We start from the raw sequence: 22,598 nt of genomic DNA, 5'->3' as shown, positions 1-22,598 counted from the left end.
TGGGGAGGTAAGGAAAAAGCTAGGTTTCAAAAGAACTTTCAAATGCTAAAGAGGACCTACAAGAGGCCTTGAGGCCTTTCATTGTCAAGATTTTTCCCTCTAGCAAGATGTTAACATTAAGATAGGTGGGAGATTCCAAAAGAATGTCATATAAGTCCCACCCAGGAGTTCGGGTGGGAGAAGGTTGCTGTGTGTCAGCTTTTGCTTTGTCCTCAGCCAGCCTTCTGTTCCCTCATCATTTATTGGGCAATTCCCATGTGCCAGACTCACATAAATAAAATGTTGGGTATTCATAAGATGCAATGTTATTTAATCATAAAGTGGAAGGAAGTACTGATACATACTATAACATGAATGATCCTTGAAAGCATTATGCTAAATGAAAGAGGTCAAACACAAAAGACCATATGATTCCACTCATATGAAACGTCAAGAATAGGTAAATCCATAGAGAGAGAAAGTAGATCAGTGAGAGTAAGGGACTGGGCAGGGGGAATAGGGAGTGACTATTATTGAATACTGGGATTTTATTTTGGGAATGATAGAAATGTTGTAGAATTAGTGGTAATGATAGCGCAAACTTGTAAACATACTGAAAACTACTGAATTATACACTGGAAAAATGCAAGCTTTCTATACATGGACCCTCTTTCACCTTCCTAAATAAGTCATTAGCTGGGATGGGGAAAAAAAATGGAACAGAGAGGAATTATTCCTTCAAGAATTTAATTATCCTTTTTGGTGATTGAGGTATAAATTTATAACTTGAATATAAGGTAAAAGGAGGTAATAATTATGGAGGTGAACATAACAAAATTTTACAAAGCTTTTTTTTGCCAGTCTCTTCCAAACTCAATCTGTAATTCAGTTAACAATTTTGTTCCAGGTGTCAGTATATCTTTCTCATTAACAAAGCTAAGAAAGATTTCTTGAGATTGGTATAAAGTTCACAAAGATTGAAGGTGAGAAATGGATACATGGATATATGGATACATTGTTTTATTGTTTCTACTTTTATGTTTTGGTGAAAATTTCTGTAGTAGTAAGTGAAAGAAATTACCTCTTTGGGGGAAAGCATTGTTTTCCACAAAAGTTGGAGGATATTTTTCTTTCTTGCATTTTTGTAATGAAAATAGAATACCAGTGAAATGCATCCAGATCTTAAGTATATATATAGAGTTCAATGAGTTTTGATAAATAAATACTACCCTGAGATATTAAGCCATTCCCTCACTATAGAAAGTTTTCAGTTGGGCACCTGGGTTGCTCAGTCCTTAAGCGTCTGCCTTAGGCTCAGGTCATGATCCCAGGGTCTTGGGATGGAGCCCTGCATCAGACTCTCCGCTCTGCGGGAAGCCTGCTTCTCTCTCCCACTGCCCCTGTTTGTGTTCCCTCTCTCGCTGTGTCTCTCTTCTCTCTCTGTGAAATAAATAAATATTTTTTTTTAAAAAGTTTCCAGTCATTACCTCTCACAAGCAACAACTCTTTTGATTCCTGTCACTAGAATTTGTTTTGCCAGTAAATACAGGCAAATAATGTATCTACTCATTGGCCATTTGAGTATCACATTGAATAGCCTTGACATTTTTGTAAAAAATTCAAGTGCATATATATGTGGATCTATTTCTGGATTGCATTTTACTTCATTGATCTATTTGCCTATATTTATGAACCTAATACTGTACTTTAATTACTATAGCTTTTCAGTAACTCTTGAATGCAAACTGAATCAACTTTGTTCTTTTCATAACTATTTTGCTATATTATGTGTTTGTATATAATTCTAATTGTCAACTTATGGAAACATTTGTTGGTATTGTGATAAGTGTGGTATTGAATCTATAGAACAATTTGAGAAGAATTGTCTTAACTGTACTGGTTCTTTAAATTCAAAACATGATTTATTTCTTCATTTATTTAGGTCTTAGATTTTTCTCAAAAATGTTTTATAGTTTTTAGTGCAGAGGACTTACATGTGTTTGTTAAATTTATTTCTACATATATTATGTTTTTTAATGTTAATATAGGTGGGATTATTTAAAAACTTTATTTTTCAATTTTTGCATATAGAAATACAAGTGATTTTTTATATTGCTGTTCTATCATGCTACTTTGCTATGTTCATTTATTTGACCTAGTTATTTTGTAGACTCCTTTAGATTTTCTGTGTACAGGATATTGGTATCTGTGAATAAAGGCAGCTTTTTTTTGTCCTTCGAATTGATAGGACTTCGTCTTTCTTGCTTTACTGCTCTTGTTAAAACTTTAACTAAAATGATGAATAGAAATAGTGAGAAGAAATCTTTGTCTTCTCAATTTCAGGGCAAAAGTGTTCAATATCTCAGCTTTCAATGTGATGTTGGCTATAGGGTTTTTTTTTCTTTTTAATTAACCCTGAAAAAATTTCCTAAATTCCTAATTTCCTGAGAGTTTTTAAATTTAAATTTTTAAATTTTTAAATTTAAATTTTAAATTTTTAAATGATGTGTCTTAAATACTTCTTCTGTACCTATTAAGATGAATATATGATTTTCTGCTTTTTTCTTTCAATATGTTGAAGTACAACAATTTTAGAACTTCCCACTTTTAAAATTTAGAAATGAAAAATTATACTTTTAAAAAAGATTTTATTTATTTATTTGAGAGAGAGTGAGAGCTAGAGAGAGAGATCACACATAGAGGGAGAGGGAGAGAGATAAGTAGGCTCCCCACTGAGTAGGGAGCCCGACAAGGGACTTCATCCCAGGCCCTGGGATCATGACCTCAGCCGAAGGCAGAGGCTTAACTGACTGAGCCACCCAGGCATCCCTACATTTTAAAAAAATACTGTTTTAGCTGCGTCCCCCCAAAATGACATGTATTTTCATCATTATTCAGTTTGACATATTTTTGATTCAGTGTTTATTTACATGTGTGCTGCTCAATTTCCAAGTACTTGTTTTTTAAATTGAAGTATAATTTATATATGGTATCATATTTCTGTCAAGTGTATGATATGATTCAACAATTCTATGCATTTCTCAGTGCTCATTAAGGTGAGTGTACTCTTAATCCCCTTTGTTTTTAAAATAAAATTTTTGTTATTGATTTTTAATTTAATTGTCAGAGAACATACTCCAGAAGATTTCAGTCTTTTAACATTTATTAATACTTATTTTGTGGCCCAAGATATAGTCTGTCTTTGTGAACATCCAGTAAGAACCTAAAAAAATGTATGCATTTTGCAGGTATAGTTTCAATGTCCTACAAATGTGAATTCAATCAAGGTCGTTTATAGTATAATTCAAATATTTTGTATTCCTTATTTTTCTAGCATTCTGTGATTGCCAGGTATATTTTTTCCATCCTTTTACTTTCAACCTTACTGTTTTGTTTCTTTTTTAATATAGAAAGTATATCTCTTATAGCCATCACAATTATAATTTGCCTTTTTTTGTGATCTGATCTGGCAATTTGTCTTTCAATTGGAGGCTTTTTATCTATTTATGTTTAATATAATTATGGATATATTCAGATTTAAGTATACTATTTCTATGTGTTTGAGTCATCTATGCTTTTGTTTTCCTTTTTATCCTTTTCTCCTTTTGTGTATTATCTTTTAACATTCTATTTTGATTATTCTATTTCTTTTAACTATATCTATTTGTATTATTATTTATCACTTTCTTTAGAGATTACCAATGCCTGGTTAACTTGTCAAGGATTAGAGTTAATATTTATCAGTGTATGTAAAACGTAAAATATTTTTAATAGTATAATTCTATCTATACTTATCTATTTAGTTATATGTTTTATATATACTATGTTATATAACAAATCAATATTATACATTGACATAAACCAATCAGTTATCTTTTCAAAGAAATTAAGATAATAAAAAGAGGGTTTCTAAAATTTAGGTACACATTTATCATTTTGGCTCTCTTCATTTCTTCCTATAGATTTGAGTTTCCATCTGTTGTTATTTCCTTTTAACTTGAAAAACTTCCTTTTGCCTTTAATACAGGTTAAATGGTGATAGATTCTGTTTTTTGCCTGTCTTATCCATTATATCCATCACTGACTTTTTTTGAAGAATATTTTCACAAGATAGAGAGTTCTAAATTGACAGTTCTCTTCTTGCAGGACTTTAAAAATGCTGTTCCATTTTTCTCTGGCCTCCATTGTTTCCGAAGAGAAGATAGTCATTCTTACTACTGTGATCCTATGTGTGTCATTTTCCCTCTGGGCCCTCTTAAGACTTTTTGTTTTTAGTGTCTGACTCCAATGGGCCTTAATATTCTGTTCCCTATATTTATTCTGTTAGATGTTCACCCCATTTTTTTGGTTGCATAAGTTAATATTTTACGCTAAATTTGTGAATATTTGCCATCAAACATTATTTTCTTTCCAAACTTTTCTCTCAACTTACGGAGTTTCAGTTACACAACATTTTGGACAAGTTGGTATTTTCCTAAAGGTTACCGAATATTCATTTAATTTCCTTGTATTTACCCTTTTTTTCTAAGATTGGATACTTCTTATTGACGGTCTTCAAATTCACAGATCCACTTTTGCCATCTTTTAAACCCACGCAGTGAATATTTTACTTTACATAATTTTCTTTTTCTCTTGGAATTCAACTTGGCTCTTTTAGTTTTTGTTGTATCTCTTCATATTTTTTATCTTCTTCTTTTAATGTTTTCATTATTTTTTTGCACATATCATGTGGTTTTGCACATAATAGTTGTATCTGTTAATTCTACCATCTGGATCATCTTGGGGTTTGTTTCTACAAATTGCTTTTTCTTTTGACTGTCCTATATTCTTAAGGCTTCATATATTTTATAATTTTTGATAACATACTGGGCATTACTGATGATGTTATAGAGGGTCTAGGTTTTATCTTTCTAGTATAATATAATCAGAGTCTTATAATAGGTGAATGGAGACTGATTTTCTCCTAAAAGTTAAAGAAGTCCATGTCGAGCAACAATTTTACCCTCACAACACTATCAAGATGTTAATTGAGAAGTTTGATCAAAAGGATATTGGTCACCCTTTTGTAGATAGTCTTTTTTGTAGATAGTCTTTATCTTAATATCTGCTCATCGAAGGAAATGGATGCATGCGAGAGTATTCTAAAGGCATAAGGGAAGATTCCTTCTACAGCCAAACCTGGGAATCAAGATACTTATTAAATACAGTATGTGAGTGAGAATTACTGGTTCTAATCAACTAATTCGGTTTTGTCCTTTTATTTACTTGGTATTTAGTCCTGTGGTTGATATTTTTTTAAATAAGAGTTTGACCAAAGAAATATTTACCAAAATGTAAACTACATAAATCAATCTAAACACTTTTCAAACGTTTTCACCTGAGAGGAGTTTAGAACAGTGGAAAAGGAAGATTGGGGGCAAGTGGCTCAGCAATGAAAATATACTTTATAGATCAGAAGTATGCATAACTGGGGTTTGGCTTCCACTGGCTGAGGGGCCTGATTGAGAAGAAAGAGCCAAAGTGTGGGGATTTAAAGCCAGAAGCAAGCTAATTTTAGATTGCAAATATTAGATATAGAAAAAGATCCACAGGATAATATTACCAAACCCATTCCTCTGTCAGCTCAGGATACATTTGAACAAAGAGATCAAATATAAAACTGACCTCAAAGCCAGTGCTTAGCCATGGCTCTGGGCTCTAAAAAAGAGTTGTGAATGAAGTTTAGTTCAAGTGGATACTATTCCGATTAAATTCAATACTTCTGCCTCTTTAGAAGAAGCTGAGATAGAATTTTTTTTTAAATCAAAAGAAAAATATTCTGAAAATGCCACCAGATTTTTGTACATAATATGTTTCTCACACATTGCTCTGCATGTTCTTTGTCTGCAGGAGGGAGTGTATGAATGAGTGCTAGGATATGAATGAATGTGCCACAGTATCTCAGAAGAGTTGTTTCCAAAATGCCAGTCTATAGATTGATACAAGCACACACAGTGAAAGAGAAAAGTAAGAATATGAGTTTTTCATAGAGCTAATAATTAAAGGATTTACCTTAATTCTGAATTTAAGGTCTTCCTACTTTTTGGCTTTTACAATATCCTTTTGGAAAAAGAACGGTATTGGTACATGTATTTTTAATTACCTTTCTTGGAAGAATGAAAATTGATAACCTTATATAAATCCCTCCATTAAAATGAGTCTGTGGCATTCAAATTCAAGGCACATATTCTTCAGAACAGCATGGAAAGCATTTAGAAAAAAGTGAAACAAGAATGTACATCATTAAAATTAAGCCTCTATCGATTGTGAGACAATCCATTCTTTCCGGCAGAACTACTTTCAGATAGAAAACATACCACCAAATAATTAATTATTCATACCGTCAATAGTGAGATGCATCCTGATATCGGGCTTGTTAATATGTGAAAAAATGTGATGCTAAGAATCTATGAAATAGAGTGTGTGATTTACATAGAGACGATTCATTCATTTAACACGTAAGTATTCTTCCTATTATTCTTTGACACAGTGTACCTGAGTCTAGGCATTGAAGAGTTTGAATGATACATGAAATTATGAGCCAACCATATTCTTTATTCTTATCCAGTGCAGTACTTCTCAAAATTTTGAACTTTTTCAAGTTATCGTTTTACCCATTTCTCATTTGATGTCCATGTTTGACTATTCCAAGTGCTCTGGTTATGCAAACCATTCTGTAGTCTCAAACATTCCTAGCTCTGTGGATGAACAGTGGACAAAATAGCCACCCTAATATATATAGGATGTACTTTTTTTTTCTTTTTAAAGATTTTATTTATTTGACAGAGAGAGATCATAAGTAGAGAGAGAGAGGAAGGAGCAGGCTCCCAGCCTAGCAGAGAGCCCGATGCAGGACTTGATCCCAGGACCCTGAGATCATGACCCCAGCTGAAGGCAGAGGCTTAACCCACTGAGCCACCCAGGCAGCCCTAGGATGTACTTCTTTAAGTCGGGAAGGAGAACCTGTTTACTGCCAGATGCACTCATAAGGATGGTGTTTCTCTCTTTAAGGTGAAGGATAACAGGGGATGTAGTTAGGGAACATAATTAGGAAAAATAAATTCAAGTTTCTGCTCACCCTAAATTCTCAAGTATTTCTCAGAGTTGCTGAAATAATTTTTTCATGTTCTTTAGGAAATAAGAATCTCTGACCCAGGATCAGCAATAAGGTTCAGGGTAAATGAAGATCTGGATTGAGAAAATCAAGTCATAACCCCTTACTAAAAATTCGCATTGGTCTCCTCACTTCTAAATGTCTTCTTTTGATGGTGTTCACCCTTCATCAGATATAGAAGAGAAACATTAATGATGCTTTGTTGGAAATGTTAATAGGGATAAAAGGGAAACACAGCCTTAGCTTTTTCTTGAAGACAATTATAATGAATAGTAAACTTGTTCTCAGTTGTGCATATTGACACTAAAAAACAACTGATAGAAACACCATGAGGCAAGTATGAAATGATTATGATAGTGAAATAGTAGTCTTGTTTGTGCCACAGGTTCAGGAATAGGAAAGAATTTTAATATGCTTAGGGTAGGGGTTTGACCTAATGTTCTGATGTGTGATGAAGTTGAAAATATGTAACTTGGGATAAGAAAATAGTCTGTAAGGAGAGGGAGAGGAAATATGTGGCTTTTTTTCCATTTTAAAATAATTATGGCTTCCTTTAGCCAACTCCAGGGGATTTAGTAACTTTTTGTATTGGAGAAGGGTGGCCTATGCCATATGGCTACCCCCTGCTTCTGTGTTCAATCTACAAATAGCACAATTTGGGAGCCCAGGACAATTTGTTCATTGTAAATCTATGCTGTAATTCTTCTTTATGTCTGAAAACTATATTCAAGATTCCTTTCTGGCTCTTGAATTGCCTTCAAAAAAATCAACTGGCAAGGGTCTGAGAGAATAATTTCTAAGTGAGTGACAGAAAACTGTGCCCTTTCCATAGACCATTTCAAAATAACCTTTGATGAGCCCACAATCCATTTTATTTACCTGTGCAAATATCCCATTTCTAATATTGTGAGCAATGAATGGCCCTGTAACTCTGTGTAATTGCTTGGGATATTGCTGCTTGGATACTGAATGTTTTATGAAGGACACCTATTTAGCCACAAAATTGAAGGCCAGAGTATTTTAAATTTTGGACTAATATTCAGCCATGCAACTTTGGATAATTCCAGTTTTTCTTTTAAATTCTCTCTCCCTGTTTGTGTAGAGAGAAGTAAAAACATGATTTCGGAATGCTATCATATTGTTTCAAGCAATTTATCACATCATATAATTCATTCAGTCAGAATAAACATAGATTTCAGCAGATGTAAAAATCAAGGAAGAGTTATAATATTCTGTTTGATAGAAACAGGAAAATATATAAATACACATTAAACAACTTTTTAAAAAGATAAAGAGCATTTTAATTATTTTATGAAGATCTCTATTTTGTACATTTTCCAAAGTCAACTCGGTAGAAATTTACGGCTACTTGGCAATTGGCAAAAATGTTTAGAGAATGACCACAACTACTCAGTTTCACGTAGATTCTGAATAGTGTTTTAGCTACAAGGCACTATAACTCAGTGATCAGAAAAAAAATCTTAAGTTATCAGTTGCTTAATATTTGTTTTTCCAAACATAATAATGATTACCACCAGAGTATCTGTAAAATCCTTTGTAGTCTTTAGAAGTAGTGTACTACTTACTGGAATTATGGCAATTTCTTCTTCAAATGATAGCAACCATTTTGATTTTTTAAAGAATAACTATTCACTGTTTTTAAGTGTGCTGCTGTCCTTACCTTTAAAACAGAGTTGGAGCTATCCTTGCAGTTTTCCAGGGTTATCATAAACATAATACTGATATTGTGTACTTCTATTTTTCTTAAATAATTCTACTAACTCATTGTAAATTGTTTACTGACATGGTAAATTCAAATAACTAACTATACTTTAGCAATACAGTCTGCAATGCAAACTTTTATAATACTGAGATACCAGTTTTAAGCTAAAAGCAAATGAGCATGACCAAATCACTCCAAGACCATAACATTCAATCTAACTTTGCAAGGCCATTAGAAATGATACATGCAAACTGAGATCAGTGTTTATGGTGATTGGTTCCATGACACAATTACATGGATATACTTTCTTAGTAGGATAGAATAAATTCCTTGGTTTGATCTGACATGTTGCGATAGATGGGGCCAAAGTGAAGAAGAAGTACAAGGTCCATCCACTACACCAGGAGCTGTTTTATATGGTGGATGGAAAGGAGAACATAGTTTGATGGATTGAATTTGATTTGTGTTTAACAGGATATTGGAACATTTCAAAGACTAGTTTTCAAATTGTAGGCTACCATTTGCAGAGGTGTATACTGGACTGAGTAGTGTCATCCCTACCCAAACTCAACATCTACCTAGAACCTATGAGTATTATCTTATTTAGAGATAGGGTCTTTGCTAATATAAGTAGGTATAGATGAAGTTTTACTGGCTATGGGTGGCCCTAAATACAATATGACTGGCGTCTTTATAAGAAGAGGGGACTTTATATAAACAGACGTATTAGCTATTTGTAGCCCTGCAAAGATGTGTATGCTATAAATGGGAAGTCAAACTACTTTAATTCATTATAGTCTCCATTAAGAATGAAAAACAAAGTGTATTTATAATTGTATATCTTATGTTGATCAAGTACTTTTTGATAAGAGAGAATATTTATTTGACTAAGCATCAATGAGAATTGAGTCTTCCATTTTTACTTTCCACAGACAAGCTTCTGGCTCTGTACTTTTCAAATCTTGATTCTCTACCAAATCAACATATTTCATATGTCAAGTATGATACTGTGGTACAACCTCTGGTCCTTCAACATTATGTCATTTTGAGAATTTTACCACAACATATGTCTCTGTGAACATATTGCTAGGGCTATTCCCAGGGCCTTGGACAGTAGGCCCATTTAGTGAGGGACCCTAAGCTAAGCTTCATTAGCTTACTAAAGATCTAACCCTTAGCAACAGGAACAGAAGCTGGCCTGTAGAAAATAAAGGAGTATCTGGTCGGTAGGCAGTGTAATGCTTATAGCAGCCTGAGAGTTTAGGTGAATTAGCCAGGAAAAAAAGAAAAGCCAGAATAGTGGTTAGAAAGAGAGGTAGGATCACATGTAAAGGTTCTATTTGTGGAGTTGTGGATTGAATTTTTAAGTTTGGTGGTATGAATATACAAAGGAGAGGGTAGAGATGGAGAGAAAGGAGCAGCAGGTGGAAGAGAAGGGAGAGTACAGGGTTGGGGAAGAGAAAGGTGGAAGAGAAGGGATAGAGGAGGGAGAAGGCGGGGAGGACAAAGGGGAAGGAGAAGGGACAAAGGAGGATGGGGAGGCTCCTGTGGCAATGATGGGGGGAGGAGGAAAGAAAGAAGAGGAAGGAAAAAGGAAGAGAATCAGGGAAGCAGTTTTGGCATTTCCAGTCACAATCCCTAGTCTCTCTCCTCTTTGGCATTTGTACAAATTCCTAGTAGCTTTCCCTGTTATCCTTATTGGGGGAGGGTATTCTCCATCCTCTTAGACTTCCTGTCAGCACTTGGATGTCAGTTTTTCCCTCTCAGGCTATTGCCAAAACTCTGTCCCATTGTGGCCTCTGAGCATTAGAGCCTTACCTTCTTCATTTTTCTGTACCCAGCCACAAAGTATTTTCCTGTCTCACATCTCTTCTGGGGAAATCTCTCAGACAGCAGGGGAAGAATTAGAGGTTGGGCACAATACATGATGAGGTAAAAATGGGGTCTATAGGAAGTGCAAGGCAGATTATCTCAATATAGACATTTTCCCTGGAAAGCAGAACATTAATTCTCTGTTCTATAAAATCATTTGAATGAATATACAATTTCATCTAATGAGCTTGATTTTTGCCATTATAAGTGTTTAATATAAATCCCTTATCAAAATGAATCATGAAAGACTGCATTCTAAATGGATTTTCTTTAGATATTGAAGGGCTAGGACTTTTAAGATATTTTGGAACCTGCTGCCTGAAAATAATACCACAATCAAAGTGCCACATTTGGCTGTGTTTGTATGCTTCCAAAAAAATCGGAAGAAAAATGAAAAATTTGCTCATTCATCTGGAAGTTTCCAAATATCCAGATGTTTGGCATCATACATACTGTTAGGTGACTAATTGGTTGGGCTGTTCATATTCCACATGTTTGGCAATGTGTACATAGATTCGGGTTATGTTTTCAGATAGGTAAGTACAATGTATTTTATGTGCTCACTTGGGACCCCAAGGCTAATGGTGTCAAATGGATTTTTCCCATTTGACCCCCATGAACAGAGTTCAGTTTTCCTTATGTTATTTAGTCCTACAAAAATGCAGGTGCAGATATTTTATTACTTTTAAAATCTCATAAAGTACTAAAAGATTTGAATAAGAAAAATAGTTCTGTTCCAGCAGAAATCATTTCATCCCAAGGAAAATTTTCCTCTCATTATTCCAGCAAATGAACAATAAAAAATACATGAAATCCTAGTATCACCAAGTCTGAGAATAAACATCAAAACTTGACTGTTTTCTTTCCTTTAAGGCAGAATGGGGAGAAAAGATGTTTAAAAAAGGACTTTTGGTTAAATTATACTTTAAACACACGACTTTATTACATTAAGATCTAGAAGAGCTAGGAAAATGATAATTTTCACTACATATAGTGACTCCTTGAGTTTTGTTTGCCTAGAGTTAATTTTTTGTCGAGAATTTCCCAGCTGGGCTATGCTATTTGTTTTAAATTGATTGTGTATTCTATATGGAGCTATAACAGAAAACTGGGAAAACAGATCAATTTAGGGACCAGAGAACTGGCATAGAAGAGATATTTATATTAATTTAAGAGACTTAAGCCTGTAAGCCTTTCCTTCAATATGTCTAATGACTTAATTCAACAAATATTGACTGAGTTGTTCTCATTTGAAGAGCACTTGCTTTACTACCCTGGGAGAAGCAGAGTTAAACAGAATAAAAGTCTTTCATTTCAGCTGACTAAAATAATATTGACCTGAAGCAAGAAATCTGATAAAAAAAAAAAAACACAGTGTAGGGAAGAAATGTTTACCAAATAGAAATTATCAATCAACTACTATTTAATATTCATCATCAATATTTTTGAGATTCAGACTTAAAACAGCTACTAACATATTCTTAAGGAAAAGGAATAGAAATTAGGAGACATTTAAAGAAATTTAATTCTTCCTTGACACAGAAATGATTAAGGAGAAAACAGAACAAAACAAAAGTAGGATTACAGGTTTTCTTTTATACTTGAATGATTTAAAAATGTATGCCAACATTAAAACACACCTTAAAGAATTCTAGTAAATTGGTCAGCAAGCATTTCAGTGATAAAAATGCTGATAGTATAAGTGCAAATGACAGAAAAAAATGAGTGAACCTGATGGATTGATTCATTCCAAAGAGATGAAATTATTAAAAGATCAAGTGCAAAGGGAAAAGCCCATAAATATTGATGTGTCTGATACACCGAGAAAAAGCAGAAAGACACATGATAGCTCTGAGATGGATATCTAGTAATTGCAAGAGGCATATAAGGCAATAAATTATAGCAAATAAGTAGATAACATTTCTCAGATTAAACCTCAATTGTGGGCTGAAACAAATTGGTGTGGTACAGGAGGCATGACTTCAAGAATTTTTTAGAAGAGAACTACTACATGATGCACCATAACAGATCAAATTGCTCTTGTTGTGGGAAGTACATTCTGCTATAGAATAGTTTCAGTAAAGCAGGGGAAGTTTTTTTCTCTTCCCAAACTGTCCAATAGAAATACACATCTGAAAAATGTGGCTCCAGAAGAGAGACTAAGCAAATGTAGAAAATAGGAACATCAACATTAAAATCGTTATCACAATTACAAGAAACCACTATTTCAGTAATTATAATAGTAATAAAACACTTTCTGTGCTTTATTTGTTTATGTAAATAGAATCAGGCATAAGTAGAAATCAATACAAATGGCTAGATACTATTGGTAGTTTGATTCAGCAACTAAAGATTAAATTATTGAAAGAACTAGTGCAAAAGGAAAAAATCCATAAATATGTATGCATTCTGCTACAGTATAGAAAACACCAGTAAATGATTAAAGGCAATGTGAAGAAAGTATTCATTTCTGTTGTGGAGTTCCATAAGAACAATCTCAAGAGAGAAAAAGGTGATAACGGAGTTGGATTTCAAAGGCTAGATATGTTTCCAGAGAGGAAGAGGATAAATCTAGTACTAAGAAATGGAGACTTTGATCAACAAAACAAGATTGGATGAGGCATGTTGGAAGCCCATATGTGGGCCAATGAGTGAAGGTAGAGAAAACTGCACCGTAAGGTGGTAGATAGTCTAAAATACAGCGACAACAGAGGAGTGTGAAAATTTCAGTTTAATTTAAGCTACTCAGATCTATGGTGCTTTGATTTGGTAAGCTGTATCAGTACATCAGGAGGATCCAGGCTATGGTAAAATTTAAAGTCAGGAGCAGTGGTTTTACACTCTGGAGGTTTGCTGGGTTTGCCATGGGACCCCAGCATTAGCTATTTTAATTAGGACAATGTTCAACCTCGAGGGAGGAGAAATTGGAAGGGGCTAGGAAAGTTGTCAACAGCCAAGTGAAGCAAGTTTGTTTTCAAGGAACAGTGTGAAGACTGAAAAACATATGGTTGTCCTTGCTTTCATCTAAGTACCCTAAAAACTGGTTTTATGATATCAAAACTAAATTTTGTACACAGTGGCAGATGGAAACCCTAATGTGCTGCCTGTTTTGGCAGGATGTATTTGAGTTGAGTTTGGGTGACATCGTATATGTGAAGGGTATTGAGTGGTTACAGATAAAAAAAAAACTCAGTAAAAGAAGGACTGAAGGAGGGATGGATAATCTCAGGTTGTATTTAGGGAAAGGACTACTGATACCATATTGAAACCCAAATGCCTGCCAGTGGTCATCTGTAGGTTGTTTTCTAAGTATCTTAGGTTTAACACATCTAAACGTAAGCTTCTGTATTTTCTCCCAAACTGGGTCTTTTCTTCATTTTAGTTATAGGTACCTGGCTGCTCAAGTCAGAAATTTAAGAGCACTCTTTGATGTTTCCACTTTCCTTACTACTTTCATTCTATTCATCAGCAAGTCCTATCAATTTCACCTACAAAGTGCTCCTGGTTTCCATACACTTCCATCTCTATTGCCACTCACTTGTCCAAGCCTCCATGTTCTCTGGACTAAATGATTGCCCGTCAGGCTCTTCACTTCTCACCGTTTTCCTAATCCATTCCCCATGGATTGGGTTGATCAGTTACAATTATGAATCAGATCCATTTGCTAATCTGCTTAAAATAAGTTCAAAAATTTAAAAATTAAATTTCTCATTATGGTCTTTGATGTTCTGCATGATTGACCCAGTCTGCCTCACAAAGTGTTTTTGATCATTGTTGTCCATGCTCACCATGCTTCAGGCACGTGTGTATTTTTCAGTTCTTTAATCACACCAGATCATTTCTCAAATTGGGGCCATTGTAGCCTTCTGTATATAATTTTTTCATCATGTTACTAGGCCAAAAGGGAGGCCTAACAGTTTCATTTATTAAGTAGTTATGACCAAATAACTTGATAAGTATTTATGTCCTAACAACTTATTAGCTGTTTAAAAAATACACATAAATTGAAAGAAAAGAATTTATTTCATTTTAAACCACAATTATTAATGAATGGGACATGTGTACCACTTTTCATAGCACAAATTCTCAAACTTTGGAATCAGACTGAACACTGACAAACTCATATTTAATTCCACAAAATTTTTTTGTGTGGTACTTGCTTTTTGCTGCAGCACCTGCTGGAATTTTTAGAAATCTGCTTTACAAAGATAATCACGTCATGAAAAGAAATGTAATGTGATCTAACATTGAAACTGCCAACTATCTAGTGTTAGTAACTGGCCTTGTGTTTCAAGGATATTAGGTATCACTGTCTTTTGCTCTTGAAAATTTAAGTTATCTCAGAACATCCTTGTTGAGTTCACTGTGGTGCCCTAGGGTATCTTGGCACACCATTTGGGAACCAAAGCTCTAGAAGATTTGAATGGAACACTGACCTGACCTAAGATTTTTAACAGAATCACTTTGGCTATTGTGAAGAAAATACTGAAGGGGTAAAGGTAGAACCATGACTGGTTAATAGCCTACTGCAATAACTGACAGCTAATGCTGTGGTCATCAGACCGGAGAGGTAATAGTGTCAGTAATGAGAAGGAATGCTGTATTTAAGACTGTGCTTATAAAATTGGATTCCAGCTACAGAGGAAAGAGAGGAAATAGGGATAACTCCAAGTTTATTGGTTTAAGTAACTAGAATAATAGACCAGCAATCTTAAAGAAGGTAGAAGATGAGGAACTCCGTTTTCTACATGTTGAAATTGAGATGCCCATTGGATATCTACAGAGAAAAGGTAAATAGGAAATTAGGGTTTCGGGTTCAGGGGAGAATTCTGCTCTAGAGATAAACATTTGATGATGATGTCGTATTACCATCATCTATTTATAGGCAGGGGACTAGAGAGTTCCAAGGAATCAATTATACAAAGAAAAGTTGCAGGAGATAAAAAAGGAAGTTAACATATAAATTAAATATACTTTTTTCTACGTGGAGGGGAAAACTGATGCTGGTGCTGGCCAAAAAGAATTGCTGACACAATAATCTACAGGAGAGGAGAGATATGGAATCAAATCTAGAGGTTTAGTTAGGAGATGGTATTAGTGGCTATCCATAATAATGCGGAGAGGGTAGGGGCTAAGAAAAATGGAAGTGTGGTTGTAAGTTCTTTTCTAAACTTGCTTTTTCTTTTCAAAGAATTATAAACAAAGTCATCACCTGAGAGTAACAGAAGTGGGAAAGGTGTTGGAATTTTGAAGAGAGAAGTTATGAAATGGCCAAGAGAGAAGAAGAACAAACGGAATAGGGTAAGTCACATTGTTGGGGAGCATTAATGGCTGATAGGAGGTTAGTGATCATGAACCAAAATGAGAGCATTTAGCATGGTTTTATGGTTTCCAGAGCCAGGTTTGTCTTTCCTCGTGCAATAAGTAGACAGTTATACTTAACAAATGTGCTCTTTCAAAGTATGGTGAAGAAAGACAGGGTAAGGAAATTAAGGGTATATTTAAGGTAGTAACTACAATAACGGATCCTAGATTTTAAGGTGATTAAGGACAGTAAAGATGTTAGGGAGGTGAGGATCAATGAAAAAGTAGTAGAATCAATAGTTTGTAAAACCTCGTGGGTTCAAAGAATTATTGGAGTAAGGGTACTGGAGATACTACTGGTCAAAGAATAGGTTCTTGAAGTTGAGATTAAGGCAAAGTTACAATTGTGGTAAATTACAAGGTAGACGTTCATCCATGGAGCCACTGATTTAGTGTGCTAAACAAAATATTTGGTGAAGGCGAGGTCTGGGAACTGCATTAGAATGATCATTAATTTGTACTTGCTTTTATTTCTGGCCTTTGAGTCATTCTTAGGAAGGCCTTTTATATTCCAATTTTATAAAATAATTCTATATTTTCTTCTGTTACTTTTAGGGTTGCATTTTCTACATTTATTTATTTCATGTCTTAGGAATTCTTCTTGAAATATGATTTGAGATACCAATATAATCTTTTTTTCTTCAGATATATACCTAGTTAGCCTAATACCATTTCTTTTTTTTTTTTAATTTTATTTATTTGTTTGACAAAGAGAGAGAGAGGGAAGCAGGCTCCCCACTGAGCAGAGAGCCTGATGTGGGGCTCAACCCAGGACCCTGAGATTATAACCTGAGCCTAAGGCAGAGGCTTAACCCACTGAGCTACCCAGGCACCCCCCAATACCATTTCTTGAACAGTCTATCTTTTTAGTACTGATTTGAGAAAACACTTTTAACATATATTAGAATTACACATGTATTTGGGCCTACGTTAGACTTATTATTCTATTTTTTATTTATATACTCATATCATACTCTTAAAAGTATTGAGACTTTATAATAGCTTTAATATCTGTTGAGGCTAAGCCACTCATTGCTTTTCTCTTTCAGTGGTTTCTTGCCTATTCTTATACACATACATCTCCAAATACTCTGGAATCTGATTGTCTATTTAAAAATTATTAGCATTTTAATTACAATTGTGTTATAAATTAAGGAGAAGTGACATTTTGAGTCTTCTCATTTATAACATGTCCATCTGTGACCCTTAGATATGTACTAGTTTGAATTTATAGGTCTAAGATATTTGATAAATTTATATTATTTCATATATTTTTCATCGCTAATGTGAAGGTGATCTTTTCTCCCATTATATCTTTTGATTGGTTGGTCTTTGAATATATGATAACCACTGATTCCTGTGTACTTATTTTTTACCCTTGTGATTTTACTAATTCTCTTACTGTTTGCAATAATTTTTTGGTTGATTCCCATGTGATTCAGGGTATACAATCCTATCATTTTTAAAAAGTTTATCACCTTCTTTCCAAATTTTATATTTCCAAATTTTGTTATTATGTTGCTTATGTTGTTTTTAATTGATTTGACAGCTAATTGGAGTAAAATGTTAATAATAGAGATACTGATCATATTTTGTTTTGCTCTTGTCTCTAATAGTAATTCCTTAGTTAAGCAGAATGCTGGCTTTAGGGAAAGACTATTTTTTCATCTATACTGATACTATTAATGATTGGAAATCAAGAATGCTTTGAATTTTGTCTTTTTAGCATTTAAGGAGATGGTTATTTTTTCTCCTCAGAAATATTAATTTGATAAATCATATTAGGTAAATTATATTAATAGATTCCCTAATTCTGAGCCATTTTGCATTATTGGACTAGATCTCACCTGGTCTTAATGGATCATACTTTCAATTACAATGTATTACATAGGTGATTTTATTATATTCACAAGGAAAATTAACCTACAGTGTGTATGTGTTGTTATTGTTTTTAGTGTCATCCAGATTTTGGTATCAATGCTATCCTTGCTTCATTAAAAAACTGGAGTTTTCTCCTTTTGAATACTCTAGAACAGTTTATATGTCATTAAAATTATTTAGTCTTCAATAGTTTGTTAGAATTCTTCTGTGAATCTTCTGAGCTTTATTTGGGTAGTTCAGGAGTTAGCATGTATCCTTATTTCTTCCATAGATGTTACTCTGTTTAGGTTTTTTTTTTCTTTTATTCCAGTTGTGGTAAATTATGTTTTCCTAGAAAATTATTTATTTCATCCAAGTTTTCTATTTTGTTTGCCTAGAGTTGAGCAAAGTTTCTTATGATTCTTTTACTTTCCTGTTTTTAATGATTTTATGTTTTTCCTCCTTGTAATTTCATTTAAAACTATTTTCAGTTCTTTTTTCCCTGATTAACTTTGTTAGTGGTTTGTTTCATTGATATTTAAAAGATTAATCAGTTAATCTTTTTTTAAGCCAGTTTTCTAACAGAGCAAATCCTTTTATTAATTTCTTCCTTCTGCTTTTTGTTGGTTTAATATTCTTTTTCTAGGGGCGCCTGGGTGGCTCAGTGGGTTAAGCCGCTGCCTTCGGCTCAGGTCATGATCCCAGGTCCTGGGTTCAAGCCCCACATCCGGCTTTCTGCTCAGCAGGGAGCCTGCTTCCTCCTCTCTCTCTGCCTGCCTCTCTGCCTACTTGTGATTTCTCTCTGTCAAATAAATAAATAAAATCTTTAAAAAAAATATATTCTTTTTCTAAATTTTTGAGTCAGATTTTTCACTGATTAAATTTTTAATGCCAAAAATTTCCTCTAAACACTGTTTTAGCTCCATTTTGTAGACTTGATTTCTAGCATTTTCATTATTATTACTTTCTAAAAATTTATTTAAGAGTTTTAACATTTCTAGGTAGAAAAGCCTTTTATTATTTTATTTTATATTTAGGTTCTATTTTCATTCCATTTGAAAAACGTTATATTCTCTATTTGTAAGATGGAGAGGTCAATAAATATCAATCAAGTCTACCTCATAATGATTTGGGTATTTTATTTTATTTTATTTTATTATTTTTAAATATTTTTATTTATTTACTTGACAGAGAGAGATACAGCGAGAGAGGGAACACAAGCAGGGGGAGCAGGAAAGGGAAAAGCAGGCTTCCCACATCAAGCAGGAAGCCTGATGCGGGGCTCAATCCCAGGACAGCTGAAGCATCCAGGATGACCGCGTTGTGTATCCTTCATTATGTGCTGGCTAGCTTCTTGAGGTCTAGTCTAGGCTGGGTCCTTTCACAATGTATCACCTTTGCTATTTCCTATTGGTCAGAGACATTGACTTAAGTATTCTAGATTCACATGGCTATCCCAGAGTAGAGAAACAGACTCCATCTCTTGATGGGAGGAGCTGTGAAGTACTATGGCCATTTTTGCAACCAAACACATTAACAGTGTGGTCACTGTACTTAGAATGAAGATTAGAGACAGTTTCTAGGACGACTAGTCAGAAATTAGGAATAGTAGTAGCGTGGGCAGAGAAAAATTATCAGTAGAATGTGGAAAGTAAGAGTGAGGAATTAAAAATTCTCTACGATTTCTTGCTTTGATTAAGTGTCATTGTTAAACTCATTATTGGTCATAAGGAGTGTATTGCTCCACAGATGCTCATACTTTCCCCACTCTCTTCTTCTATTCTCAAGTATCAGAGTATATTTGCAGAATGGTGAAATTAGAAATCACTTAACTGAGTCACATTTTTAGAGGTTGAGTCTTGGAAGTTTAAAAAATGATCCTCTTCTATGGGATTTGCATTGTGTGTCTAGCTGATGTCTGTGTTCCTTCTTCAGATTGGAATAGATTTGGGTACTATGGTGGAAGTTGGCAGGACAGCAATTTGCCCTACATTTGTTTTAAGGAATTCATCCTGGATCAACTATAACTCCCTAGAAATCTAAGACTGGGTTCCTTGCTTGTAATAAACCATTTTCCCCCCACTTTGTCCTGGGAAGAGACTGAGTGCTGACATCATTATAAGTGCTTTCTGTATTTTAAATGATTTAATGATTTGATTCTTTTAATAACCCATTTATGGAGCTGATGGATTATCATTATCATTTTCATTTAACAGTTGAAGAAACTGAGATATTGAGAGCTTACCAAACTGGTGAATTCTGGAGTCAGAATGCCCGATTTGCATTTTAGGTCTGCCACTGATGAACTGAGCTTCTCTTGGAACACCCACTATGTTGGTGTGTTAGTGGGAATAAAGCAAAGGTAGAGGAAATGGTTCCTATTCTCAGGACATTTTTCTTAGTCAAGGGTAGCTCTAAGATAAGGGAGCCCTACATTCTACTTCAGCTCCAGGATGGCATTAGAAGAGCAGTAGTGTTGGCACTTTTAAAATGTTATTCTTAACATAGATCATTTGATATACAATTTCTGGTATTCCAGTCCTAAAATCTACTCTTTGACTATGTCAGTCTTTTCTGGTGACGGTCATGTTTTTATCTTTAAATTTTATTTCTTCGGGGGAGAGAGAGAGAGAAAATACATGCACAAGCATGTGTATGGGAAGAGAGCAGGGGGAGAGTGAGAGAGAATTCAGAGCAGACACCACACTGAGTGCAAAGCATGACATGGGGGGTCAATCCCAGAACCCCAAGATCATGATCTGAGTCAAAACCAAGAGTTGGACACTTAACCAACGGAGCCTTCCAGGTGTCCCAAAGATCATGCTTTAATATTTTTCTTCTTTTAACTAAAATCATGATTATTCACCTCCATCAGTTTAATAAATTTCTGTCTTATCTCAGATTGTTTTTTGTGTGTGTTGCTGCTCTCCACACAAGCATTCATTGTGAGCAATAACATCTCCCTTTCTGATAAGTTGTTCACCCCTTTGGCTTTGTTTTTGTGTGACTGGATTTAGGCCATAGTTCAGATTTGCTCATTATTCTGGAAGCAAAAACTAGGAATTGGCTTCTCAGTGTACTATTAAATAAGCTTTTTTTCTTTTAAATAATTTTCCTATTGATAATACAAAACATGAATACACAATAGGAGAAGAGAAAAAAGCTTGAGAACTGCTGGGAAAATACCCAACCTTTTGTTTGTTATGTTTGGTGATGGAAACTGATTACATAACTTGCCATCATTTGTTTCACACAGACTAGAAAAAGGAATAAAACAATGGGGATTTAAACATGGGAGGCTGTTCTTTATCAGTGGAGGCTAGAAAAGGAATTTTATGTAACAGAGACTATATTTTAAGTCTATGGAGGTGAGAGGGGAATAAAGGAGGAGGACAGGGATGACAGGGGAAGGATTTTTAAAAATTACATTTCCCAAGTGTTTCTCAAACTAAACTGAGGTTTACTGGGAGTAATGTTTTCCTCAGAATCAAGTTACTTAATATTGGTACTGTTTGTATTATTTATATTTATATGTGGTTCTCAGCATCAGCATCAAATTTGTAAAAGTCCAAGATTCCTATAGGAAAAAAATGGCAGGGCCCACTTGATAAGGAATAGTTTGATATTTGGCCTTCATGCATATATTAGCAAATTATCTATAGGCAGTAATCCACCCAGCTTTCCAGAGGCATTTCCTCCCTGTTTCCTCATCTGTTCTTGAGAAGTCACTGGGGATTTGTTTCATTTGATTAGTTTTCACATTGTATTCCAGATTCTGTGTGTGCGTGTGTGTGCGCGTGTGTGTGCGCGCGCACCGCGCATGTGTGTGTGGGCAGGGCATCAACTACTGGCCACAAAATGAGTTATGTGGCATGGCTGAAAAGTGAAAAAAAAAAAAAAAGATCATTTCAATGAATGAGTATTCCTTTAATATGTAAACATACAAAAATACTACCTGGGATGGTTCTTCCTTCCTTCTTTTGATGTTGCTCATCAGGAAGCACTGTCTCAAGATTTCTCTCTCCACAACACATGCATATGATGACCTCTCTTTCCTCATCCTAAATGAGAGGTGCATTCATGGGATAGAATAATGTGTTTGGTTCTGCGCTACTGGGCAGGGCCAACTCCTAGCAGAACTTTGATGTGAAATGACCTGATATTCATCATAGCTACTGTCCTTCTTTTTTTTTTTTTTTTTTTTTTTTAAAGATTTTATTTATTGATTTGACAGAGAGAGATCACAAGTAGACAGAGAGGCAGGCAGAGAGAGAGAGAGGGAAGCAGGCTCCCTGCCGAGCAGAGAGCCCGATGCGGGACTCGATCCCAGGACCCTGAGATCATGACCTGAGCCGAAGGCAGCGGCTTAACCCACTGAGCCACCCAGGCGCCCAGCTACTGTCCTTCTTGTACTATCCATTCTTACAGGGGGGGGATAAGATAAACACACAATAATAGCAGGAAGAATATGATAAGAATAGACATTTGAATCATAGTTTTTCAGAAGAAGGCTTTACACAGAATCTAGACTTAGAGCTGAGTATTGAAGCATGGGTATGCTTTATATAGAATGGCATTCCTTTTTCCTCCTTACTAAAGCCTACTCTTCAGAAACAGTATTGTATAAGCCACCTACGTGCTGGGATG

The 22,598-nt window shown here is 34.6% G+C and overlaps 1 long non-coding RNA gene across 1 annotated transcript in view; it reads left to right on the top strand.

Moving 5' to 3' along the window:
• Nucleotides 1–22,598, top strand: part of LOC125097176 (uncharacterized) — a 42,895-nt gene that overhangs the window by 123 nt on the left and 20,174 nt on the right. The window contains exons 2-3 of the long non-coding RNA XR_007126514.1: nt 887–962; nt 15,919–16,028. This is a non-coding gene — a long non-coding RNA (uncharacterized LOC125097176). The remainder of the gene's footprint in view (nt 1–886; nt 963–15,918; nt 16,029–22,598) is intronic.

The sequence above is a fragment of the Lutra lutra genome, chromosome 4, assembly GCF_902655055.1.
Source record: "Lutra lutra chromosome 4, mLutLut1.2, whole genome shotgun sequence".
NCBI lineage: Eukaryota > Metazoa > Chordata > Mammalia > Carnivora > Mustelidae > Lutra > Lutra lutra.
The sequence above is the reverse complement of the archived record's forward strand: the minus strand, read 5'-3'. Positions and strand labels throughout refer to the sequence as shown.